This window comes from Saccopteryx bilineata, chromosome 2 (genome assembly GCF_036850765.1).
Source record: "Saccopteryx bilineata isolate mSacBil1 chromosome 2, mSacBil1_pri_phased_curated, whole genome shotgun sequence".
NCBI classification, from domain to species: Eukaryota; Metazoa; Chordata; class Mammalia; order Chiroptera; family Emballonuridae; genus Saccopteryx; species Saccopteryx bilineata.
This window is the reverse complement of record NC_089491.1, coordinates 364,217,571-364,239,899: the sequence shown is the minus strand read 5'-3', so window position 1 is coordinate 364,239,899 and position 22,329 is coordinate 364,217,571. Positions and strand designations below refer to the sequence as shown.

Below are 22,329 nucleotides of genomic sequence, written 5' to 3'. Positions count from 1 at the left end.
TGTTTTCATATAAGATAGTGAATATGGATGAATTTAGTAAATGCCAAATATATTTAGGTCCTCTTCACTGGACACTTAGCTAGTTCATTATATATTTTCTATGTTATAGTTCAAGCAAGAATTGTTCATATCAGGTATTAGTTTTGTGTACTTGCATTTGTCATTCCTTTAAAAATGTTATATGTACTTCTATAAGTTAAGAGTTCTCAATTGCTTCTTATTATTGACCATAACTTAATTGAATCTTGATTCATTATTATTTTAAATACTTGCAGAGCAGAGGAAAAGTTAGCACAGCTATGATTTAAAGCCATGAGTGGCATAGGTGTTACAGTAGCTGTTGGTAGCTGATTTCAGCCCATTTCATTAGTTAGCAGAATGTTTCTATGAAGTTCCTCTCCCCAAAATTGTTCTTGAATGTTTAAATGAAACTTTGCCATTAAATATTTATCACCCTCTGGTACATCATTTACTTAAATGTGTTACTTTTTTATTTTTTTACCTTCAGGTTTAAAAATTGGCACTTGTTTTCACAGTAGTTAGATGGCTACAGATGGAAAATCCATCTTTCAAACCTAAACCTCAATATTCTTTTTTTCTCTGGTATAGTTTTGTATAATTTTTGGCTTTATAGCGAATGATGCGCAGAATAAAAAGCATTTTCCAGTGGTGGTGCCATTTAGAAAACACTGAATCCTTTTAACATTAAAAAAATTAAACCTATAGCTGCCAAAGGATTATAAAGACATTTTAGGAAGACATGATTTAGCTTGGAGTACAGACACTAAAAATGTGTTTTTAAATGGAAATGTGAGAAATGCCATGCCTGACTAGACGGTGGCACAGTGGATAGAGCATTGACCTGGGTCACTGAGGACTTAGGTTTGAAACTCCGAGGTCGCCGGCTTGAGAGCAGGGTTGCTGGCTTGAGCGTGGGATTGTAGACATGACCCTATGGTCACTGGCTTGAGCAATGGGTCACTGGCTTGGCTGGAGCCCCCCGGTCAAGGCACGTATGAGAAATCAATCAATGAACAACTAAAAGTGCCGCAACTACGAGTTGATACTTCTCATCTCTCTTCTTGTCTGTCTTCTGTCCCTCTCTCTGTCTCTTGCTTAAAAAAAAAAAGTAATGCCGTAGTTACATATATGCTTTGCCTTTGCTGATTATTTTAATACCTTGTATGGGAATTTTCTATGTCCTATGCTTTTTAAATACAAATATGATGTAGCCAAAGTTTTCCTTCATTTCCACCTGAAAAATAAGACAACTTAATACATAAAGTACAAAACTATTGAAAATTTAATAGGATTATCAAGGTACTATTTGATATCAACTTTATATGTTATCCATCTGTGTCAGCAGCTTCCCCTGGTAGTATCTCAGAAAGAAAAATGGCATATGTATTACATTTGGTTGCAGATGATGCATTTGTTTTAATTGGAAGATTGTTGTGTCCTTGCAGATTTTAGAATGGGTAATGTTTTGAGTTTTCAATATATGACCATGGAATTGTTCTTTAAAGAAACTTTTTGAGATCTGTTTGAGGCTCTGTCATTTTAGGTAAAGTCTTAAGTATATTGCTTTGCATCTAATGAATGTGCTAATACTTAGTTGACAAAGGAATCAGTTCATAGGGTCAAAAATATATATTTGTTATATTTAAGTTGTAAATGGAAAAAATTAATCTTAAGTAATTTTCCATTGTACATATAATATCACATCATTACATTTTTTCTACGATGAGAAAATTGGGATGTTAATATTGCATATGTAACTTTTAGTAGACAAATATTTTAAACCAGATGTCTTTAAAATTAATTGAATAGTTAATACTGTAGAAAAACCTGAGGTTTGTGAACATTTTAATGTCATTGAGTATACAATAAAAGTATCAGTTAATTATATGTCTTTCTCTGAAAATCATAATGGAATTGATTACAAAATAACTCCTTAAGCAAGTTTTAAAAAGCTAACATCTAGATTATAGCTGTTTACAAATCTACCTACAGTATGCAACAGATTCGGCAGGAGTCAGGTATCGGAAGAGCAGTAAATTCTACCTGGATCTCTGTATATACTGCTTTTTTGTGTTTTCATATTTTTTAAATCTAATATATCCACCTAGAAAATATATAAATATATTCTTTAATAATTAAGAAAGATTATATTTTTTTCTGAGCTGAAATTTTATCTTGCCAAAGGATTGCATTATTCATTTTACATTTTGAGTTTCTATTTGGAAATCTGTATGAAAACAGTTTGGCACTTAATTACCTTGAGTCTACTGAAATTTAATCCCCCAAAAAACTAGTTCTAATTGTTTGATTGGAAAATATTATTTATCATGCTTTAGTCAGGATTATGGACTCTACATAAATAAGCCCCTTCCCAGAAAGTACTGGATTGGAAATAAAAATTTGACTTGCTTTGGGAAAAACTTACTTTTAACTTGAAAGTATTTTATAGAGATGAATATACAGTAGGTGGTACAGGTCTTCTGTGCTAGAAGCAATTACAACCTTAAACTAATGGGAATGAGAATTCTAATGGAGTGACCATGTGTCCCAGTTTGCCTGGCTCCTGGATATTACTTAATGTCTTTTTTTTTTTTTTTTTTTTTTTTTTTTTATTTTTCTGAAGCTGGAAACGGGGAGGCAGACAGACAGACTCCCGCATGCGCCCGACCGGGATCCACCCAGCATGCCCACCAGGGGGCGATGCTCTGCCCATCCGGGGCATCGCTCTATTGTGACCAGAGCCACTCTAGCGCCTGGGGCAGAGGCCACAGAGCCATCCCCAGCGCCCGGGCCATCTTTTTGCTCCAATGGAGCCTTGACTGCGGGAGGGGAAGAGAGAGACAGAGAGGAAGGAGAGGGGGAGGGGTGGAGAAGCAGATGGGCGCTTCTCCTGTGTGCCCTGGCTGGGAATCGAACCTGGGACTTCCGCACACCAGGCCAACGCTCTACCACTGTGCCAACCGGCCAGGGCACCTAATGTCTTAATACAATAAGTTCTTCCTTTCACTTTCAGAAGTGTCCCTATTTGGATAATAGATTTGGCTTGTGCGTGCAATATTTAAAGAGGAATGTCTTGTCATAAAGGCAGTGAAGGAACTTACATGGTTCAGCCAGTTAGAGTCCTTGGTAGGCAGTCATGTAGCTTGTGGCTCTCCAGATGTAGTAGTTTAATTGATAGTATTATATACTATATTTTATAGCAACATTTTATAACTTAAAGAGTATACAATATATGCTTCCCTGGTGCTATGAAATAGTTCTAGGAGTCAGTGAAGAGCTAAGAACAAAAATTAAAAAGAAATGTGTGTATGCATATGTATTCTTTCTGCAGCAGCAATACCAGGAAGGACCAGAAATCTGCATTCTAAGAGCTTTAGAGATTGCCATATTGTTAGAATTTTCACTTATTTCATAAACATAAGCAACAACTATTTTCCTAAAACCAGGAACTTTAAGTTTTGCTCACTATTTTTGAAATTTACTCACTGTTCGTCTAACATATAGTAGGTACTAAATATTTTTAAATTAATGAATAAGATAATCATTGCCCTTCAGGTGTGTAATCTAGTGAAAGATACAATCATATAATTATCATCTAGCTTGGAAAGTATAGCAGTAGAAAGAATCGGCATATTCTGAGAGCACTGGGGTCCTAATTTTCACTCCTTTTCATTTTAGTTTCCAAGCTGGATTACTTGGAAAGTATTTGATGATTTAAAAAAATAAAATTTCACTTTTCCACTGTCTCTAATTTTGGCTCCTTACCACTGAAGCCTAGGAGAGAAATGCAGAAAAAGGCAAAACAAAGGAAAAGTTGCAGAACAATCCAAGAACAGCTGAATTCTTTATTTTAACCACCACTTAGTCAATATCTCCTCGACCTTATTTAGCCAAACATTCAGCACTGCCATGTATATAATGGATACAGAGATGAATTGTTCATTTGCTTAATATTTTTTTCCATTTAATGTGTTCAGGCAGTGTTCTAAATACTTTAGTCTTATCCCCATTTTACAGATGAAGAAACTATACCTCAGAGAGGTAAGTAACTTGTCCAAGGTCTGTTTGGAAATATCAGAGCTGGGATTAGAACCCATGTTGCCTGGTTCCATGGGCCAGAAATGCTCTTAATGTACTGCTGCCTTTTAATGCCTTCCCTCAAGAAGAATGCAGTCTGTAGACAAGACAGATATAAAGAAATAACTGTCATATATGGCAGAATGTGCCAAAAGAAGGTAGGTGGGAGGTGGGAGACTTTTAAAAGATTTCTGTAGGCATCAAAAACAATAAGACTTCGTGGAGGGAAAGGCATTTCAGAAGAGTATGAAAGGATGAGAAGGATTTGGGTGGGAGCACTGAGGAGGATGGCTATTCCACATGAACGAGTAAGTATCAGGAGCATCTTTTAGGGAATGGTAAATTATCCAGTTGACTATAGTTTAGCATGCATGAATAATGAGAAATTAAACTATTGGGTCCAAGTCAAGGAAGGCCTTGAATGTTGAACTGAGGAAATTCATTTTTATTTGGTAGACCTATGAAAGCCCAGTGACAGATGTGTTGTTGTAAGGAATATGACAAAAATTAAAAGAGTTTCTGTTGGGGATGATAAAGTTCTAGAATCAGATAGTGGTGATAGTTGCACAGTATTGTGAATGTACTTAATGCCACTGAACTGTACATGTAAAAGTGGTTAAAATGGGCCCTTGCTGGTTGCTCAGTGGATAGTGTCGGCCTGGCATATGAACATCCCAGGTTCGATTCCCAGTCAGGGGACACAGGAGAAGCGACCATCTGCTTCTCACCCATCCTGAGGATAGCTCTGTAGGAGCTCATCAGCCTCGGGTGCTAAAAGTAGCTCAGATTGACCCCAGACTGGGTTGCCAGGAGGATCCCAGTTGGGGCACATGCAGGAGTCTGCCTCACTGTTTCCCCTCTTTTCAACTTAAGAAAAAAATAGTTAAAATGGTAAATTTTATGTTATGTATGTTCTACCACAGTTAAAAAAAATTTTTTTAACACTTTAACAAGGACTTGTCTTGGGCTAATAGGCAGTGACTCTTATGAAAGGAAAACAGAAGGATTCTTGGCAGTTGATTAGGACTTCTTTAGCCTTGTACTGAACAGCCTGGGTTTTGATGTTGATGACTGGTTGGGTTGGGTATTTTAGGAGATGAAGAAATCTGGTGGGTAACTTTGAATGTATCATTGGCCACAATGGAAGAGAAGCAGTTGAATGAGGAGAGAATTTGGGTACTATGAGAAAGAGGAGAAGCGAGATCTAAAGACTGAATGTTGCAATGAAAGTAAAGATTAGGTTCAAGGGTAGCAGGAGTTCAGTTAAAATGAGATTGTATTCCAGAAAGGAATTTGCAGTTAGAACAAGTAGTAATTGCTTTGAGATATAATTTAGAGCCATGCTTTGAAGTGGATGAGGTAGAATAATAATGAAATTCCTTAGAGTTCTGATGCATAAGAAACTGAGGAATAGAGATTCTCTACCCTGGCTCGACATTAAAGTCACCTAGAGAGCTTTCTTAAAAATGCAGATGCACAGATCCTACATCCAAGAGATCTGGATTTTGATTGGTTTGAGTTGTATCCTAGGCATCAATAGTATTTTTTTCTAAGTTTCCCTCAGTGATCTTAATGTGCCTTCAGAGTTGGGATCCACTAGGCCAAAGAACTGGAGTATCAGCATAAATGTTGAGGTTTTCAGTTGCCACCTAAGGGACTTCGTACAAATATAAGCCAGCTGCTTGTGTCATCTAGCTAAGATTGGGATTGTTATAAAGGCTGCTAGACAGACAAGGGGAAAAGACCATGGAATTAGTTTCTGATATGTGGTTTTCTAAGGTGATGTCTTAGAGTAGCACTGGGACCAAACATAGCCTGAAGAAAGGGTAGGAGAGAAGGAAGCAGCTTACTCCTGCCCTACTTCTCAGCTCTTTAAATGGAGAGAGACCATGTTCCCCATAATCATGTTCATGCTCTTCATGTAAATCTATTATAAATGCTTTGTGACAACTAAATTAGCTGTGATTGATCTACAGATCTTTAAAAACCTCAAGACCTAATTCATCTTCTGTTTAAGCTTTAAGAAACTCAGAATATATCATATTTTAGGCAAAAGCTTCTAACTTTATTTTCATTCTGACACATCCACAGTGGAAAGGGCAGGATTCATAATGAGGTTTCAAAAGTTTAAGGCTATATGTGTTTTTGACTCAGAGCCTTGAGCTAATCAACCCAAACTCTGCTTCATTCATTCTTTGGATGATGAGTTTTTGAACTTACAGTAGAGTCTAAGTCATGCATTTAAACTGAGGCATATGCAACATGCTTTTTTTTTTACATTAAAAGAGTTCATTTAGTTAGTTCATGCCCAATTCCATTCATTTAGCTTATTTTCCAGAGTGAGACTGAGAGTGAGAATCAAGAATATTCTATTCCCTCAGGTAATTTCAGCTCCTATAGGCTTCCCACAGTGAGAGCATGTCACCAAACTGAGTGTGATGCTGGTATTTAAGAGCCGTACTTGAACACAAGCCCTCTGTTTCATAAGGGGTTTCGTCACAGAAAGCAGCACTGTTCCTCAATACCAGAGAACACAATATTACTGAATTTAATGATAGTTTGAATATTGATCCCCAACATAGCATCTTCCCAGATGATTATTTGTGGTACTCAATGTTTATTTTATGTTCTAACTTTAGAACTATACTCTCAGGAAAGACATACCAGCAAGTACTATAAAGTACAAGAGCCATTGATGATATTCTCAAGGAGTTCATGTTTCAATGGAGATGACTGACAATTTTCAAATAATTATATACCAGGTAATCAGTTTTACAATAGAGATAGTAACCAAATTTTCTTAAGTAGAAAAAACTGTTCTTCTATCTCCCACCCCTCAAAAAAAGGGAGTTTGGAAGACTGATCTGGAAGATATAATTTTCATAGAATAAGACATTTTCACTAGTCTTCCTATACCCATAGAGATCAATATTTCCAGTGTGTTCTTATTTTTTCACAAAATTTTAGGCAGTATCTGATTTCTATTTGTGGGTCCATATAACCCTTTTTGCATAGCTGTTGTAATTAAATAGCAGTGGGGAACAATTCTAATACGTGGTACATCTAAGTACATACAAGAACATTTATTCCATAAATGTTAGGAGGTAGGGACTGAACAAATGGATAAAGCATTATGGCAAATCTTTTGTGGAGAAGCAGATGGGCGCTTCTCCTGTGTGCCCTGTGCCCTGGCCAGGAATCAAACCCAGGACTTCCACACGCCGGGCTGACACTCTACCGCTGAGCTAACTGGCCAGGGCCCAAATCTTACATCTTTTTTTCCAGATTTATTGGAATATAATTGACATATAACATAGCTAATATCTGGACAGAGAAGGCAGCTCCCTTAAAGTAGACCACCATTTTATTTTGTCTCTTCTTTTTTTATTTTTATTTTATTTATTCATTTTAGAGAGGAGAGAGAGACAGGGGGGAGGAGCTGGAAGCATCAACTTCCATATGTGCCCTGACCAGGCAAGCCCAGGGTTTTGAACCGGCGACCTCAGCATTTCCAGGTCGACGCTTTATCCACTGCGCCACCACAGGCCAGGCCAATTTTGTCTCTTCTTAACTGCCATAAAAAATACTCAGAAACAGCCTGACCAGGTGATGGTGCAGTAAATAGAGTGTTGGCCTAGAACACAGAGGACGCAGGTTCAAAACCCCGAGGTTGCTAGCTTGAGTGTGGGATCGCTGGCTTGAGCACAGAGTTGCTTGCTTGAGGGTTGGATGATAGACATGACCCCAAAGGTCGCTGGCTTGAGCAAGGGGTCACTGGCTTGGCTCCAGTCAAGGCACGTATGAGAAAGCAATCAATGCAGGTGCTACAACAAAAAATCGATGCTTCTCATCTCCCTTCCTGTCTTCTGTCTCTCTCTCTTTCTCCTGCTAAAAAAAAAATGTACTCAGAAACAGACTTCTCTGATATTCCTCTCCTAGATTCTTCTTCGTGGTTTTTGTTCTCTTTATATTTTGAATCCTCTCTGCCCTTCATAACTGTTCCTTTTTAATAACTTTTGTCTTTTAAAATCCTCAACCAAAAATGAATTTCACTGGTAACAGGTAGCACTGGGTAGGTATGGAAGCATCAATAGTTTGGCATGTTGAGAAGTTAGCCCTTCCTTCAGAAGTGGTATACCACTGATAGTAATAATCTACTTTTGCTTTTAATGACATCATTCTTGCAGCTTTACAGTAGACTGAAGTAAATTGCTCTCAAATTCTGTTGGGCAGAAGGACATTTGAAACCAGATTGTCTGGACACAGAAGTAAGTTTTTCACCAATAAAAAAGGGTGGGTAGGTTTAATTTGAGGGCTCATTATATATTGGACAAAGCGTTAAGATGTGTTGTATTGGCAGAAAGAAGCATGATGCGGTTTCTTTCTAGTAGTAGAATTGATTTTTCTTTCTGTCAGTTTTAAATTGCAATTAAAAGTAGTTTTAATTTTTTTTAATTTTTGACATTCAGTACAACAAATTATTTACTTTAAAAAGAAAGGGAATTTGCTTTTGCCTGGGAAAGATTTTTGTATTCAAACATTTTAACAATGTGACCTTTTATTTCATTGATTTCTATAGAGAAGCACGGGCATGCTTCAGAAAAGGTCAGTGATTCTAATTGAAGCACACATGGATTTCTTCTAGTTGCAAAGGCGCCCATCCTTTCTGTTGCAAAGAAGTTGATGAGATTTAGGGCTGACCATTTGTTACAAGAGAAAGCAATTCTCTATGTAATGCATTGCTATTTTTCTTTCACATGGAAAGCATTGTTTGAAGTCAACAATATCCATAAACCTGGTTTTCATCATCCATGCTATTTAATGCCTTCATTTTTATTTCAGAGGCAGTTACATATCTGAGATCTAGGTTGAAATTTCCATCCTCTGTGGACCAGATTTTGGAAGGAAAATGTGTGAGGAAAGAGGTACTATTAAGTCTCATATATTTATGGTTGTGAGATATTCTTCCTTCAAATGGGAATGGCAGGGTTTCCGAATTAGTGCTTAATGTGAGTTTAAGCATGTTTCAACTGTCATTCTTGGACTTTTCATATAAGAGAACCCATGGGAACCAGACTTGAAGATCTGCATACTATTCATTTAACAAAATTCACTGTGTTCATTTGAAAAAATTACCTGACTGCCATATTTACTCCAACATGTATCACATGAAGATGAAGACTTTAAAAAAAAAAAAAACTGACCTATATGGCGCCTACTTAATAAAAAATATTGCAAGATTTTTTCATAATCTGGCTTAGTGTTTGTTTCTGTCCAATGTTAAATGAAAGAGAGTGAATCAGTTTTTATTATCTAAGTCAGTAAAGACTAGAGATTAAAGTTGTGTTTCGAAGCTTTCTGTTCATATTTATTCTATAGGAAACAACAGGTTCTTTATTTTCTTCTCCCAATCCAGCCAAACCAGTTATCTACCCTATTTTGCTATATGAAAATTTTAACACATCATTGATAGTTTTTCTTTAGTTGCTTGTTGCATGTAAAACATTAAATGTATTCAGACTTAGTTGAGCAAGCAGAGCAGCTTGCTATAGTTTTCAACTCCATATGGTGAGATTTTTTAACCTGATAGGTAGTTTTTTTCACAGACCATATCACAAATTTTCACACATGTATACAACTTGAGCTGTCTAGAATGTATAGCTGTGATTAAAGTGCTTATTTAGCAGTGCTTGCTTATGGCATATTTGCACTGCACCTTATCATCAGAAGTAAGCATTTATCTCTTCTAGTTTATATCATAAATTTTCCCAGTTCTTAGTGATTCTGGAAGCTGTGTAATGAATCAGTTTTATTCTTTCCCTTTTGTTGAGGGGTGAACAGTCTTCAGAATGACCTTGGACTCAAGCCAGTGACCTTTGAGCTCAAGCTGGCGACCTCGGGGTTTCAAACACGGGTACTCAAGCATCGCAGGCTGATACTCTATACCAATGGTAGTCAACCTGGTCCCTACACTAGTGGGTGTTCCAGCTTTCATGGTGGGTGGTAGTGGAGCAACCAAAGTATAAATAGAAAGATAGATTTAACTATAGTAAGTTGTTTTATAAAGACTTATTCTGCCAAACTTAGCAAAAATCTGACATAAAGTACTTGGTAAGTAATTATTATTATATGCTTTAACTTGATGTAACTCTGCCTTATAAATTTTATAAAGTAAAGTTACTTCCCTACTTTATAACTCACCATTACTGTGGAACCGGGTGGGCAGTTAGAAAATTTTACTACTAACAGAGATACAAAAATGGGCGGTAGGTATAAAAAGGTTGACAACCCTGGTCTAAGTCATAGACTGGTTGTCAGGCTGAAACTTAGGAATGTGGAAAACTGACCTTCATCTCGTATTCTTAAAGCAGTGATTTTCAACCTTTTTCATCTCATGGCACACCAAAACTACTAAGATTCTGCAGCACACACAAAAATATATTTTTTTGCTGATCTGACCAAAAAGTAGGTATAGTTTTGATTCATTCACACCAGGTAGCTATTGTTATAGATAACTGTCATTTTGTAATTTGACAGTCTAAGGGAAAAGAGGTCAGTGCCCCTGACTCAATAGTCAGGTATTGCATGAATTGCATTGGAAAGATAGATGGATTGAGGTAGAACTTAGTGAAGCAGAAAGACAATAGTAACTCCTATAAAATTTCTGATGTAAACAGTTTGTCAGACCCACCTGTCAATAGAACGTTCTAAACAAATGGACTTTTATAATTGTCTGTCAGTAACAAAACTAGCCTATTTATATAGAGGATTTTTTTTAAAATAAGAGGTCACCTGTTAGTGAGGAATGGGTTGTTAACCTTAGCACTTCATATTCCCTTATTTGGTCCCCTCTTCCCAGAAAATATCTTTAATATATAATTTGCTATCACCTCCAAGTCTTTCATCCAGACTGCATCCACATTATATCTTTCTTACTGCTGTTTTCATTACCTTTATCACACCTTTCTTATTAGCTAAAAGGATAAGACATAATATCCTCCTTCAGCCTGCCATCCTAGACCCACTCCCTTTTCAAACCCTGTATTACTGGTCACACCTCTAGTAGTAAGTAGTCCCTTCCTGGTTGCATGAAGATTACCTAGGTTTTAGTGTATTAGCCAATTCTGAGGTTTTTACACGTCAAGCTAGGAAGTGGCAAAGTCAAGATTGTAACCTCATCTGCTTTGAAGTTCCAGCTCACAGCTGGATTTTTTTTCACTCTGCTTTGAAGAGTCACTATACATAGCTAAAGCAACTTACACCAGCTCTTTGAAACACCTGTGTTCCAGGTGAAGCCAAAAAATAAAAAAAGTCTAAATTGAGTCTAGTCTTTTCACCTCTCCATGAAAAATAAGTATCTCTCTAAAACTTCCCAGCTGGGGGGAATGAAATGCTGTCAGGCCTCCCAATTACTAAAGGATAATACTGAAGTAACAACAAAGCCACGCCTAATTTGAGCTGCTGGAAAGGCTCATAACCCCATCATCATTTTCCTGAACTGCTTAACCTTCTGGTTAACCTTCCGATTATTAGCCTCCTGACATAATATTTAATTCAAGGGTGAGAGTTTAGGATTGCTCATAGGACCATTTATTTTATCTTTTAATTACATCCCACTCTTCTTTTTTTTTTAATTTTTTTTTATTCATTATAGAAGGGAGAGAGACGGAGAGGGAGAGGGAGAGGAGAGAGAAGGAGAGACAGAGAGAGAAGGTGAGGAGGAGCTGGAAGCATCGACTCCCATATGTGCCTTGACCAGGCAAGCCCAGGGTTTCGAACCGGCGACCTCAGCATTTCCAGGTCGATGCTTTATCCACTGCGCCACCACAGGTCAGGCTCTGACTTTATTTTTTGAGGTTGGTAGACACCAGCAAGCATGTGTTAACGTAGAGACCCAGAGGTTTCAAAAGCCACTAAATATATTAGACCTGCCTTAATTGGAGGATATGGGAAAGCAGTGGGACTTAGCCACTTCATAGACCAGCTGAGTGTCCTGCTACCAACTCAATTTATTTGAGAGTAGTACTTCAGGGAACTTAATAGACCTACAGCATACTAGCACAAACCTATATTTTAGCCAGAATACAATTTATTTATGTACTACTTATATCAGTTTGCTCTCTGAATACTATATGAATGTCATTACTAAATATTAAGAGCACAGCAGTATACCATTGGTGATGATTTTTTTTCTTTTTTTTCTTTTTTTTTAATAATTTTATTTTTTTAATGGGGTGACATCAATAAATCAGGATACATATATTCAAAGATAACAAGTCCATGTTATCTTGTCGTTCAATTATGTTGCATACCCACCACCCAAAGTCAGATTGTCCTCTGTCACCTTCTATCTTGTTTTCTTTATGCCCCTCCCCACCCCCTATCCCTCTCCCATTCCCCCCTCCCCCCCGTAACCACCACACTCTTATCAATGTCTCTTAGTTTCACTTTTATGTCCCCATTGGTGATGATTTTAATAATTATATGTTTAATTGGTAGTCTTTTTTTTTATTGTTACATCACTTAGATGTGGAGAGAGCCAGATGGTAGAAAATAGGATTAGGTCCAAGTGGCATTTTTCCAAAGGAATATGTCATGCATGAGCCAAACAAAGTTTTATTTTGCGTATGTTATGTTTTTGTTGTTTTGGAAAATGCATAATGCTAACCAGTTATAAACTACCAACCTGATAGCTGATTTTTACCACCCTGGCTCAAGACAAGGTTACTAGCAGCCCTTTACCAAAACTAGGGGTCTTCCATTTGGAGATTGACAGAGATTAACACTTTTAATTGTCCCCTTGAGTTTCCAGTCCAGAACCAACCCTGGGTCTCTAAAAAATAGTATACACTGTAGAAAACTGTTCTTGGTCTAGTAAAAGGTTTTTAACCTCATGAAGGAGTGTGACTAGCATGGACATACTGTTGTTCAGTGCCAAAAACCACATAAGACCCTCTAAATAAGTGAATAAAATTGTCCTCTTCAGCAGTCATATCCTTTTGAGATTGCCTAATCTTTCCTTTAAAGATCAGGAGTTTAAAAGAGCTTTTTAAATTGATTGCCTGTTTTTTGTGTGGGTTTTTTTTTTTTTTTCACTTCTTTTGGCTTTTTTTTTTTTTTCTGGGAGGAAGGGGGAAAAGATAGGAAGAAAAAGGACACGGTCAATTTCACAAAGGCATTGACTTTGATATCAGGCAGTTTTGATGAATCCCCCCTAACCCTAACTTACTAGCTTTTTGACTTTGAAAAAGTTATGTGAAGCTCTTCCCTGAGGCTCAGTTTCCACAGTGATAAATGGAGATAATATTTTTCCTAGAAGGAACTGTTGCAAGGAATAAATGAGTTAATTTGCATAGGACATTTGGCACTGTGCTTAGCATATTGATGTTAATAAACTCAGTACCTACCCTTCCTCCCACCTATAACGATGATGATGATGATAACAACTACCATATAAGCCCTGTTCACCATGTGCCAGACATTTGTATGGAACTCACATACAATATCTGAACCCTGGTATTAACTTGCCTAATGTTCTCAAGCTAGGAAGTGGCAGAGTCAAGATTCTAACCTCACCTGTGATTCCAAAGCCTACGCTACACTGCCTCCCACTGCCAAAATCCATGTAACTCCTCATTTTAAAATCAGCCTCCTGACCTTCTCTCTGAAGTAGAATTATTTCATTCACCTTTTTTCTGAAGTTTAGTTAATCTTCTGAAAGACCAAACACAAGTTAAGAATGAAGGCTGGGTTCTAGCACCAACTCTGCAGAAGACTAGCTGTGACCTTTGGCTAGTTCCTTCACCTCTTTAAACCTCTTGACTTGTTTATATGATGGGAATCATAATAGGACTTCCTTAGAATAATTAAGAGTAGATGAGGCTAAATAATTTAAAGCTGGATGCCTAACATACAGAAAACTCAATGAATACCCATTTTTCTTTTGGGGAAAGCTGTGGCCATGTACGTTGAAATATTTTTGCTTTCTTGTTTCCTGTATTTGATTTTTACATGTCAGTCTCAGTCTTTCCTAACCTTTTTAATGTCACCTTGCATTCAGTCATCCTTGTTGTGTGTTGTCGTTGAGTTAGCATGCTCGCTACACCCACTTGGTGCCCAGTCAGTATTTATTGATGCTAATGATTATGGTTAAACAAAGATGCTGTTGGCACTAGTCCTGCAGCCTCTGAGACTGTTCGAGTAATCATGACTACCTAAAAACAGAAAAGAATTCAATCATCTTATTTGTAATTGAAGGTCAGAATTTGGTGTCAGCATTTGTTTCTGTGGTGTTATGTAGCTTTTTCTGCAGAATTACCTTTGACAATTGAAATAGTCAGGCTTTCTGGCATGGAGCTGATGATCACGCATTCTTTAATTACTTCCTAAAATAGATAGATACAGCATTATAGAGCTGAGTTAAACAAATATTGATTATAGTACAGATTTATTTTAATTGGAGCAAGAGCTCAGGAGAAGCTTGCCATTAAGTTGTAGTTTGCTGCCAGGCTTTATATTAGTTTCCTATCTGGTTTTCTTACCCATAATTCCTTTTGCGTCAAAGAAAATTATACAGCCTAACCTGTGGTGGTGCAGTGGATAAAGCGTCAACCTGGAATGCTAAGGTTGCCAGTACAAAACCCTAGGCTTGCCCGGTCAAAGCACATAAGAGAAGCAACTACTACTAGTTGAATCTTCCTGTTCCTCCCCCTGCCTTTCTATCTTCTCTCTAAAGTCAATAAATAAAAATTTTTAAAAAAAATTATACAGAACTGTACAAAGATACTAAACACCCCACTCTTTTCTCCTCAAAAGAGTCATTTTTGTTTTTTCCTGTCCTCCATGAACATATTTTCTCACTCAGCAATCTTTGTGGGAGTCTAGCAGAGTGTCCTGCAGATTCTATTAGGGCACTCTGCACTAACAGCTCTGGGGTGCATTATTCTGTATTCTGCAGAATGAATACTGGTATCCATATTCTAAAGAATGTAGTGTCATCAAGTTTCAATTTATAAGCCATTAATGATAACATGTTTCCATAGTTTTAGTATCCAGATTCTCAAAATAAAAGAACAAATGGGAAAAAATTTTAAAAAAGAGTAACTTTGTGCAAAGGTTATAGCCAAAAGCAAAATTAATACCCCATCTGTGGCTGATTTTATGTAGCAGAAAGTAGAGATTGCTATTTATTTCTTACCATATCTAATAATTCCCAAACTTACATTTTCAACTTAGACCTCCTACCAAAGACCTGTTCTATATTTCCAGCAATCTCTAGTTCAGACTTTTTTTTTTATTCATGTCAAAGGCTACCAGCCTAACACTCTATCTACCCCACCATGGACACAGAGTTAGCTGGGGGGGAGGGGGGGGGTCCCTATTGTGTGTGTGTGTGTGTACCAATAACACACATACCAATTTTTTTTAAAGTTCTCATTCATTAAAAAACTAGGGAATATGAACCTATTTAAGTAAGCAGGTGTGATTCATAGGTACAGGGAAATGTTTATTGAATTGTCAATTTTATTGATAGCTTTTGACTAAAGGGTGAAAGGAATAAGACATGAGGGAAATAAATGCTCAGAAGGTAGGAGGAGACCAGCAAAGAGAATGTGAGGTAGAAAAACTTGCCTCTGTAATTTTTTTTTACCTTTGAATTATTTTTCAGTTATTTGGCCTGTCATCCTGACATTCTTTCTCCCCCAGTCCAGATCTGTTACATGATAATAGTCCCAGACTGTGAGGATTAAATGAGGTAATCTGTGTTAAAAGTGGTACATAGAAAGCTCAAAAATACTTCTCAGCAAACTGAGATAATCCCTCAGCACACCTCTTCCTTGAGGTGGTGGCCCACTAGTGACAGAGCAAAGACTACAATTCAGGTACGAGAAGAGATGAGTGAAAGTACTTGAGTGGATTTAGGCAGTTATTTCAGACCTTTTCGGATTCGGTTCCTTCCAAAAGGGAAAACTAAAACTCAAAATGAGGTCAGTTCTTTCAAATAACCTGCCACTTGTGTTGTGAGAATTCATTCAGGTAGTTCAGATAAAGTGCTTAGAAAGTGCCTGTCCCATAGTGAGAACTCAGTAAATCTTCACTGCTTTATTTTTACTATTTATCAAGTTTTTAAAAAAAAAAATTAAGGTGAACCATTTTAGGAAACCAAATGTACATAAGTGTTTTTAACAGATGTAAGTAACTTGCCAATAAGAATGTGTATGTAATTTAGAAATTCAGTAGGAGTTGAAGAAATCTTGATGGTGTCATAAGATATTTAACTAAAGGGTTAAACTTCTGTATATACTAGAATGTAGCAGTTCTGATCATTTGGAGATTATCTTTTTAAAGTAATATGTCTTGGTTGTGCTTCTTTGTTGCTTTTATTTCTGGTGGCAAGTCTGGCATATTCAATTTCAGAGCAGTACCTAAGGGGTTTTACGAGATTAACAACCATTACAACATTGTTGTAATCTTTGAGTGACTGTATTGTAATTGTTTGTTTAATTGTTCATATCCCTTGTTAGGCTATAGCTCAGTGAAAGCAGTGACGCCCTTGTACCCCACTGCATTTACAGTGCCTAGGACAGTGTCTGGCACACGCTACTATTCAGACTATTTATAGAAGAATGAACAGAGCGGCTTCCCACTTGAAACACATGGCAGAGGAGAAATTCCGAAAGCTGCATCATGTAATCAAGTATCGAACTTCTGATTTTTTTCCTTGAAACCCGATTTTTGTAATATGAAAGTAATGTCAATCTTGTGAAACTCATTTTCTCTTTTAATAGTCAACAAATTGAAAAAGAATTTCATGGAAAGGGTCTTTTCTTTATTTCAAAGTTATCTGCATACTCTGATGTTATATGGTTAAGAAATGGGAATGGTTGGCCAACGTCTATGGAAGCGACTTAGTAAGGTAGAGAGAGCACTAGTCCAGGAGTCAAGGAAACCTACTGTATGTAGTCCTGGCTTTGTACGGACTGGGAATGTGATCTTGGATATACCACCTAACTTCTGCCCTAAGTTTGTTTCTATTAAGTGATATTTCCCAGTGATTAATAATATTTGAGAAAGCAACAAAGGACCATTTTCTATCCCTTTATAAAGAAGCTTCTAAAAATGTCAATATTACCAAAAAAAATTAACTATAAAACACAGAAATGTTTCTCTTGAGCACCTGCATCATCAGAGCTGCCACCCCTTCATACATTATAATTGTTAATCTGCATCATTCATGTTTCTGAAACAAATCTGTACATTCTGAAATTCATATTTCACGGTGCTACTTAACTAATTGCTGCAATCAGCAGCAGCTTATTTTATAGTAGGGCTGTTCAGATCGCTCCGAGGTAGGCATACCATGCCTAGTATGTTTTTTATGGTCACATTTTTAATGAGTTTTAATAGGGGGAAATGGTCAACTTGTTAATATTCTCCTGGAAGCCCTAACTTTCATCCTATATTTTATCTTTACCCAATGGTAACTTAAAAGGCCATAGCAAAGTCATTGACCCAGGGTGTCAATGCTTCTAAATTTCTGCACCTACATTATTAAATGTTCAAATTCAAGAATTGTATTTTCCAGAGAAATAAATTTGTAAAAGGTCGGCCTAGTTGTTGGCTTATTCTCTATGAAGAAAAAACTGCTTTACTTGTGAAGTGAAAAGTGTATTTCCCTGAAGAATTGACTGGATCACCCCCTGGATAGGCCATCCCATTTAGAAGGACAGAAAGAGGGAAAGAGCACCCTGTTTTTCCTCTTGTTTGGAGACCCTCACTAAATTACTCAGAAACAATAACCAGATAGCTGCTGTTCAAGTTAATGACACCTCTGGGTCCCTGTCAAGAGTTTTATTTAATGTGCAACAGACGTGGAGTGATGCAGGTGCCTTTACAGGCCCTCATTTAATTTAAGCTGTTTTTGTTGGCATGGCAACTAGTTGAGACATTATACTAGGGATTGAGACTTCAGAGGATTTCTGCTAGAGCACCGTAGAAACCTTATCAGAAAGTGGTGTGTATTGCTTCTAAATTTCTGCACCTACATTATTAAATGTTCAAATTCAAGAATTGTATTTTCCAGAGAAATAAATTTGTAAAAGGTCGGCCTAGTTGTTGGCTTATTGTCTATGAAGAAAAAACTGCTTTACTTGTGAAGTGAAAAGTGTATTTCCCTGAAGAATTTACTTTGCCAAACTAAAGCTTGATAAAATATAACCTCTGCTGAGTGGCTATTTTAATCAGTTCGTACAAATTATACACTTAAAATATTTCAGTCTTTTATGTTTAAAAAATACTGGTGGGGAGGAAAGCATCTCTGCACAAAGGTAAAGCAGGTGGTGAACAGGAAGTTGAGTGAAAGATTTTTCAAGTTCACAGATTCTGAGGATAAAGATGTGGTGATCTAATCATTTGGTTTCTGATTTGAGAAATAAAATTATTTTATGAGAGGAATTAAGCACACATGTATGTGGTCTTAATGAAGAAGAATTGACTTATCATTTGAAATCATACTCTATATTCATTTTGAACACCTGGTTTTTCAATTTTTTGATAATCTGGTAATACTTTGTCCTGTGTTAGGTTGAACCATATGAAATTATTATTGCTGGTGGTCAAAATGGTTCATCCTTAACTGGGTAGTACAGTTGGTTCAAACATCATCCCAATATGCCAAGGTTGCAGGTTCAGTCCCAGTCAGGGCACTTAAAAGAATCAACCAAGGAATGCATGAATAAGTGAAACAACAAATCGATGTTTCTGTCTCCCTTCCTCTCTCTCTCCCCTTTTCCCCCTCTTCTCTCTCTCTTCCTTCCCTCTTCCCCTCTCTCCCTCCTTCCTCTACCTCTAAAATCAGTGAATTTTTTTTAAATGGTCCAGTATTATCAATTCAAATCCAGTAGGTTTACGGTCCACAACACCCTGATCTGGAAGTATATGTTTTGTAATGGTAAATAAAATGTAAGAATTTTTTCTGCAAATGTCTGGTTAAAGCAGGACCCATGCCAGCTAAACAATGTTTTTCTTTTCCTCTTTCTTTGAAAATGTAGTCACTGTTAGAAGAAAGCATATGACACTTTTCATACTTACTCTCTTTTTTACTTTTGTATCAGTTTGTTTTTTTTTATAAATCAAAACAAGATTTTTTTTAAGTACCAGTATTATGAATTCACCCTGATAACTTGAAAATTAAGATGTTTTCTCTGTGTTGCTTAGTGCATACCAACTGTGACTACTAACAGTAAAGATTCTGGCATTACAACTTGGCTGCCAGTTTTGTGGACACGAAGGACAGAATAGAATAAATACAGTTCACTTCCGTGTAAGAACTTTTTGGTCCCGACAGGAACAAAAAATTTGTCAATTAACTCAGCAGACATGACTGACATCCCATACAGATCAGTGCTTCATACTCTATTTAGGAATTTTTTTCCTTAGTAAAACCTCAAGTTGACAACACAGTATGGTGATGGCAGTTGTGAAGTCTTTCTGTTTTTGCTTTGTTGCTTTTTTTCCTGTGTAATGTTTCTTTAGTTTTGTCCCTTGAGATTCCTGGAACCAACTCAAAAGAATATTGTTACTTCTAATTAAGGCTTAATGGTACAAAAAGGTTTTTTCTGGCTGTATCCTATGATTAACATTCTAGTGGGGGAAATTTTTTCAGTATGTACAAGAGAGTTAATTTCCTAAATTTGTAAAGTACTCTTACAAATAAAAATTATCACCCAGTAGAAAATTGAGCAGAGGACAAGAACAATTCTCTCTCTCTCTCTCTCCCTCTCTCTCTCTCTCTTTATTCCTCTCTTTTCCTCTCTCATATTCATATATCTATATGGCCAATAAACATGCAGTTTTTAACGTGAAAACACAGTTGATAGAACACAAGTTCCACCTGCCAGTCCTTCCTGCAGTACCCCTAAAATGTCAGGAAAGTGTTAAAGACCAAAAGAGGCAGAAATCTATGCTGGCAGTACTGAGAACCCAGAAACAGGCTGGTTTTTGCTACAGCACATCAGAGCAGCTCAGAAATTGGAGATATGGGGTATCTCAGAAAGTAGGGGTGCAGGTAGGCCTAAATTCAGCATTGGTTGCAAGCCTCTGTAACAAGTAATAAAATGTTTAAATCTTCTGCCCTGCAGAAGACTAAAAACTGTTCGCTGGAGACAGCATGAGCTGAGCAATGGTGTGTTTGATCATTCCACCACTCATATGAACCCTGCAGATCTGAGTTTCATTAATGTGTACACTTTGGCAGGTTACTTGCTTCTGTTAGCCTCAATTTCCTATTCTGAATTGGGGATCCAACCACCTACCTTGTAGGATTGCTGTGAAAATTATATAATTATAATGGTATGTTTAAAATCCCTAGTAGAGTGAGTGAGTGGGATAGACTTGTGAAAAAACTGACCAAAACCCTTGTCCTCATAGAGCAGGATTGGGCAAATAGACAAACATACATAAGTAAATTATGTAGGGTAAGTTCTAAAGGGTAAAAAGTGGACATAAGTAAATTATGTAGGGTAAGTTCTAAAGGGTAAAAAGTGGAGCTGTTTGAGGGTGTGGCAATTAGATAAGGCATACTGGACACAGTATTAGAGTGGTCAAAATATAACTCATTCAAAAGCAAATTCAAGCAAAGAAAACAAAACAAAAGTAAAAGAGTTAGCCAAGTAGATGTCTGGTGAAGCACGATCCAGGCAGAGGGACCAGCTACAGCAAAAGCCTAGGGTCAGAGGATGTCTAGCATGTTCAGAGCATAGCAAGGAAGAAAGTGATAGAAGGCCAGATCGTTTATGGCCCTGTAAGAATATATTTAGGATTTCAACTTTTATTCCAAATGAAATGGGAAGTTTTTACAGAACGGTGGCATAATTTGACTTTCAGTCTAAAAGATTGTGCTGTGAAGTGCATACAGAAATAAGATTAATTGATGTACAGAAAGTGTCATAAATGTGTGCTAAAACATATATGGCAAAATAGTAAGTGTAGGCCTGTTGGTGCAATGGATCTAGCAGTGGCCTGGGACACTATGGACCCAGGTTCAGAAACCTAAGGTCACTGGCTTGAGTGTGGAGTTGCTGGCTTGAGCATGGGATCATACACATGACCTTGTGGTCACTGGCTTGAACCCAAAGGTCACTGACTTGAAGTCCAAGGTTGCTGGCTTGAGCCCAAGGTCGCTGGATTGAGCCAGGGGTCACTGGCTCAGCTGGAGCCCCCCAGTCAAGGCACATATGAGAAAGTAATCAGTGAACAACTAAGGTGCCGCAACAAGTTGATGCTTCTCACCTTTCTCCCTTCCTGTCTGTCCCTATCTGTTCCTCTCTTCCTCTCTCTTTCTCTCTCTTTAAGTGTAGAAGCTGGGTGATGGGTGTGTCACTGTTTAATTCTTTCAAATCTGTGTGTTTGAAAATTTTTATAAGAAAAAATTTTAGCCTGACCAGGAAGTGGTGCAGTGGGTAGAGCATTGACCTGGAATGCTGAGGACCCAGGTTCAAAATCCCAAGGCCACCAGCTTGAGCACGGGCTCACCAGCTTGATCGCAGGGTCGCTGGCTTGAGCATGGGATCATAGACATGACCCCGTGCTCTCTGGCTTGAACCCAAGGTCACTGGCTTGAGCAAGGGGTCACTGGCTCAGCTGGAGCCCCCCCCGGTTAAGGCACATAGGAGAAGCAGTCAGTGAACAACTAAAGTGCCGCAACAAATTGATGCTTCTCACCTCTCTTCCCTTCCTGTCTGTCTGCCCTTGCCTGTCCCTTTCATTCTGTCTCACTCTCTTTCTCACTTAAAAAAAAAAGTTTAAAAAAAAAAGAAAAATTCTAAACTATTAAGAAAAATGAAGTCTAACCCTGGTTGATAATAACTGATGTGTATCATTTTGTAGAATGACTCAAACATTCTATACTGTCTTACAAGGAAATTCTGAGTGCCAAATCTCCTTTCCTTACTAACCTAATTATGGTATTTCTTTGGAAAGAATCTGGTTAATAAAACCAAAGATAAAAGTCATACTTAAGAGTGTAAAAAACATAAAAATAATATTTTCTAAATAATAAAGTGACTGTCAATATATAGACAAAATAAAAATGTTAACAGAAAAATGTATTCTGGCTTATTTTAGAAATCTTGGGGTCGTGGGCCAGTGTGTTAAGAAGTGGTCAAATTCTGTGGCTAAATTTCAAGGAATCGACAGGATTTTCTGTTAGGCAGTCACGCACCATGTTAACAT

At 37.3% G+C, this 22,329-nt stretch overlaps 1 protein-coding gene across 2 annotated transcripts in view; it reads left to right on the top strand.

The window, feature by feature from the left end:
• Nucleotides 1-22,329, top strand: part of NLK (nemo like kinase) — a 164,723-nt gene that overhangs the window by 110,739 nt on the left and 31,655 nt on the right. The gene's annotated exons all lie outside the window — the stretch shown is intronic.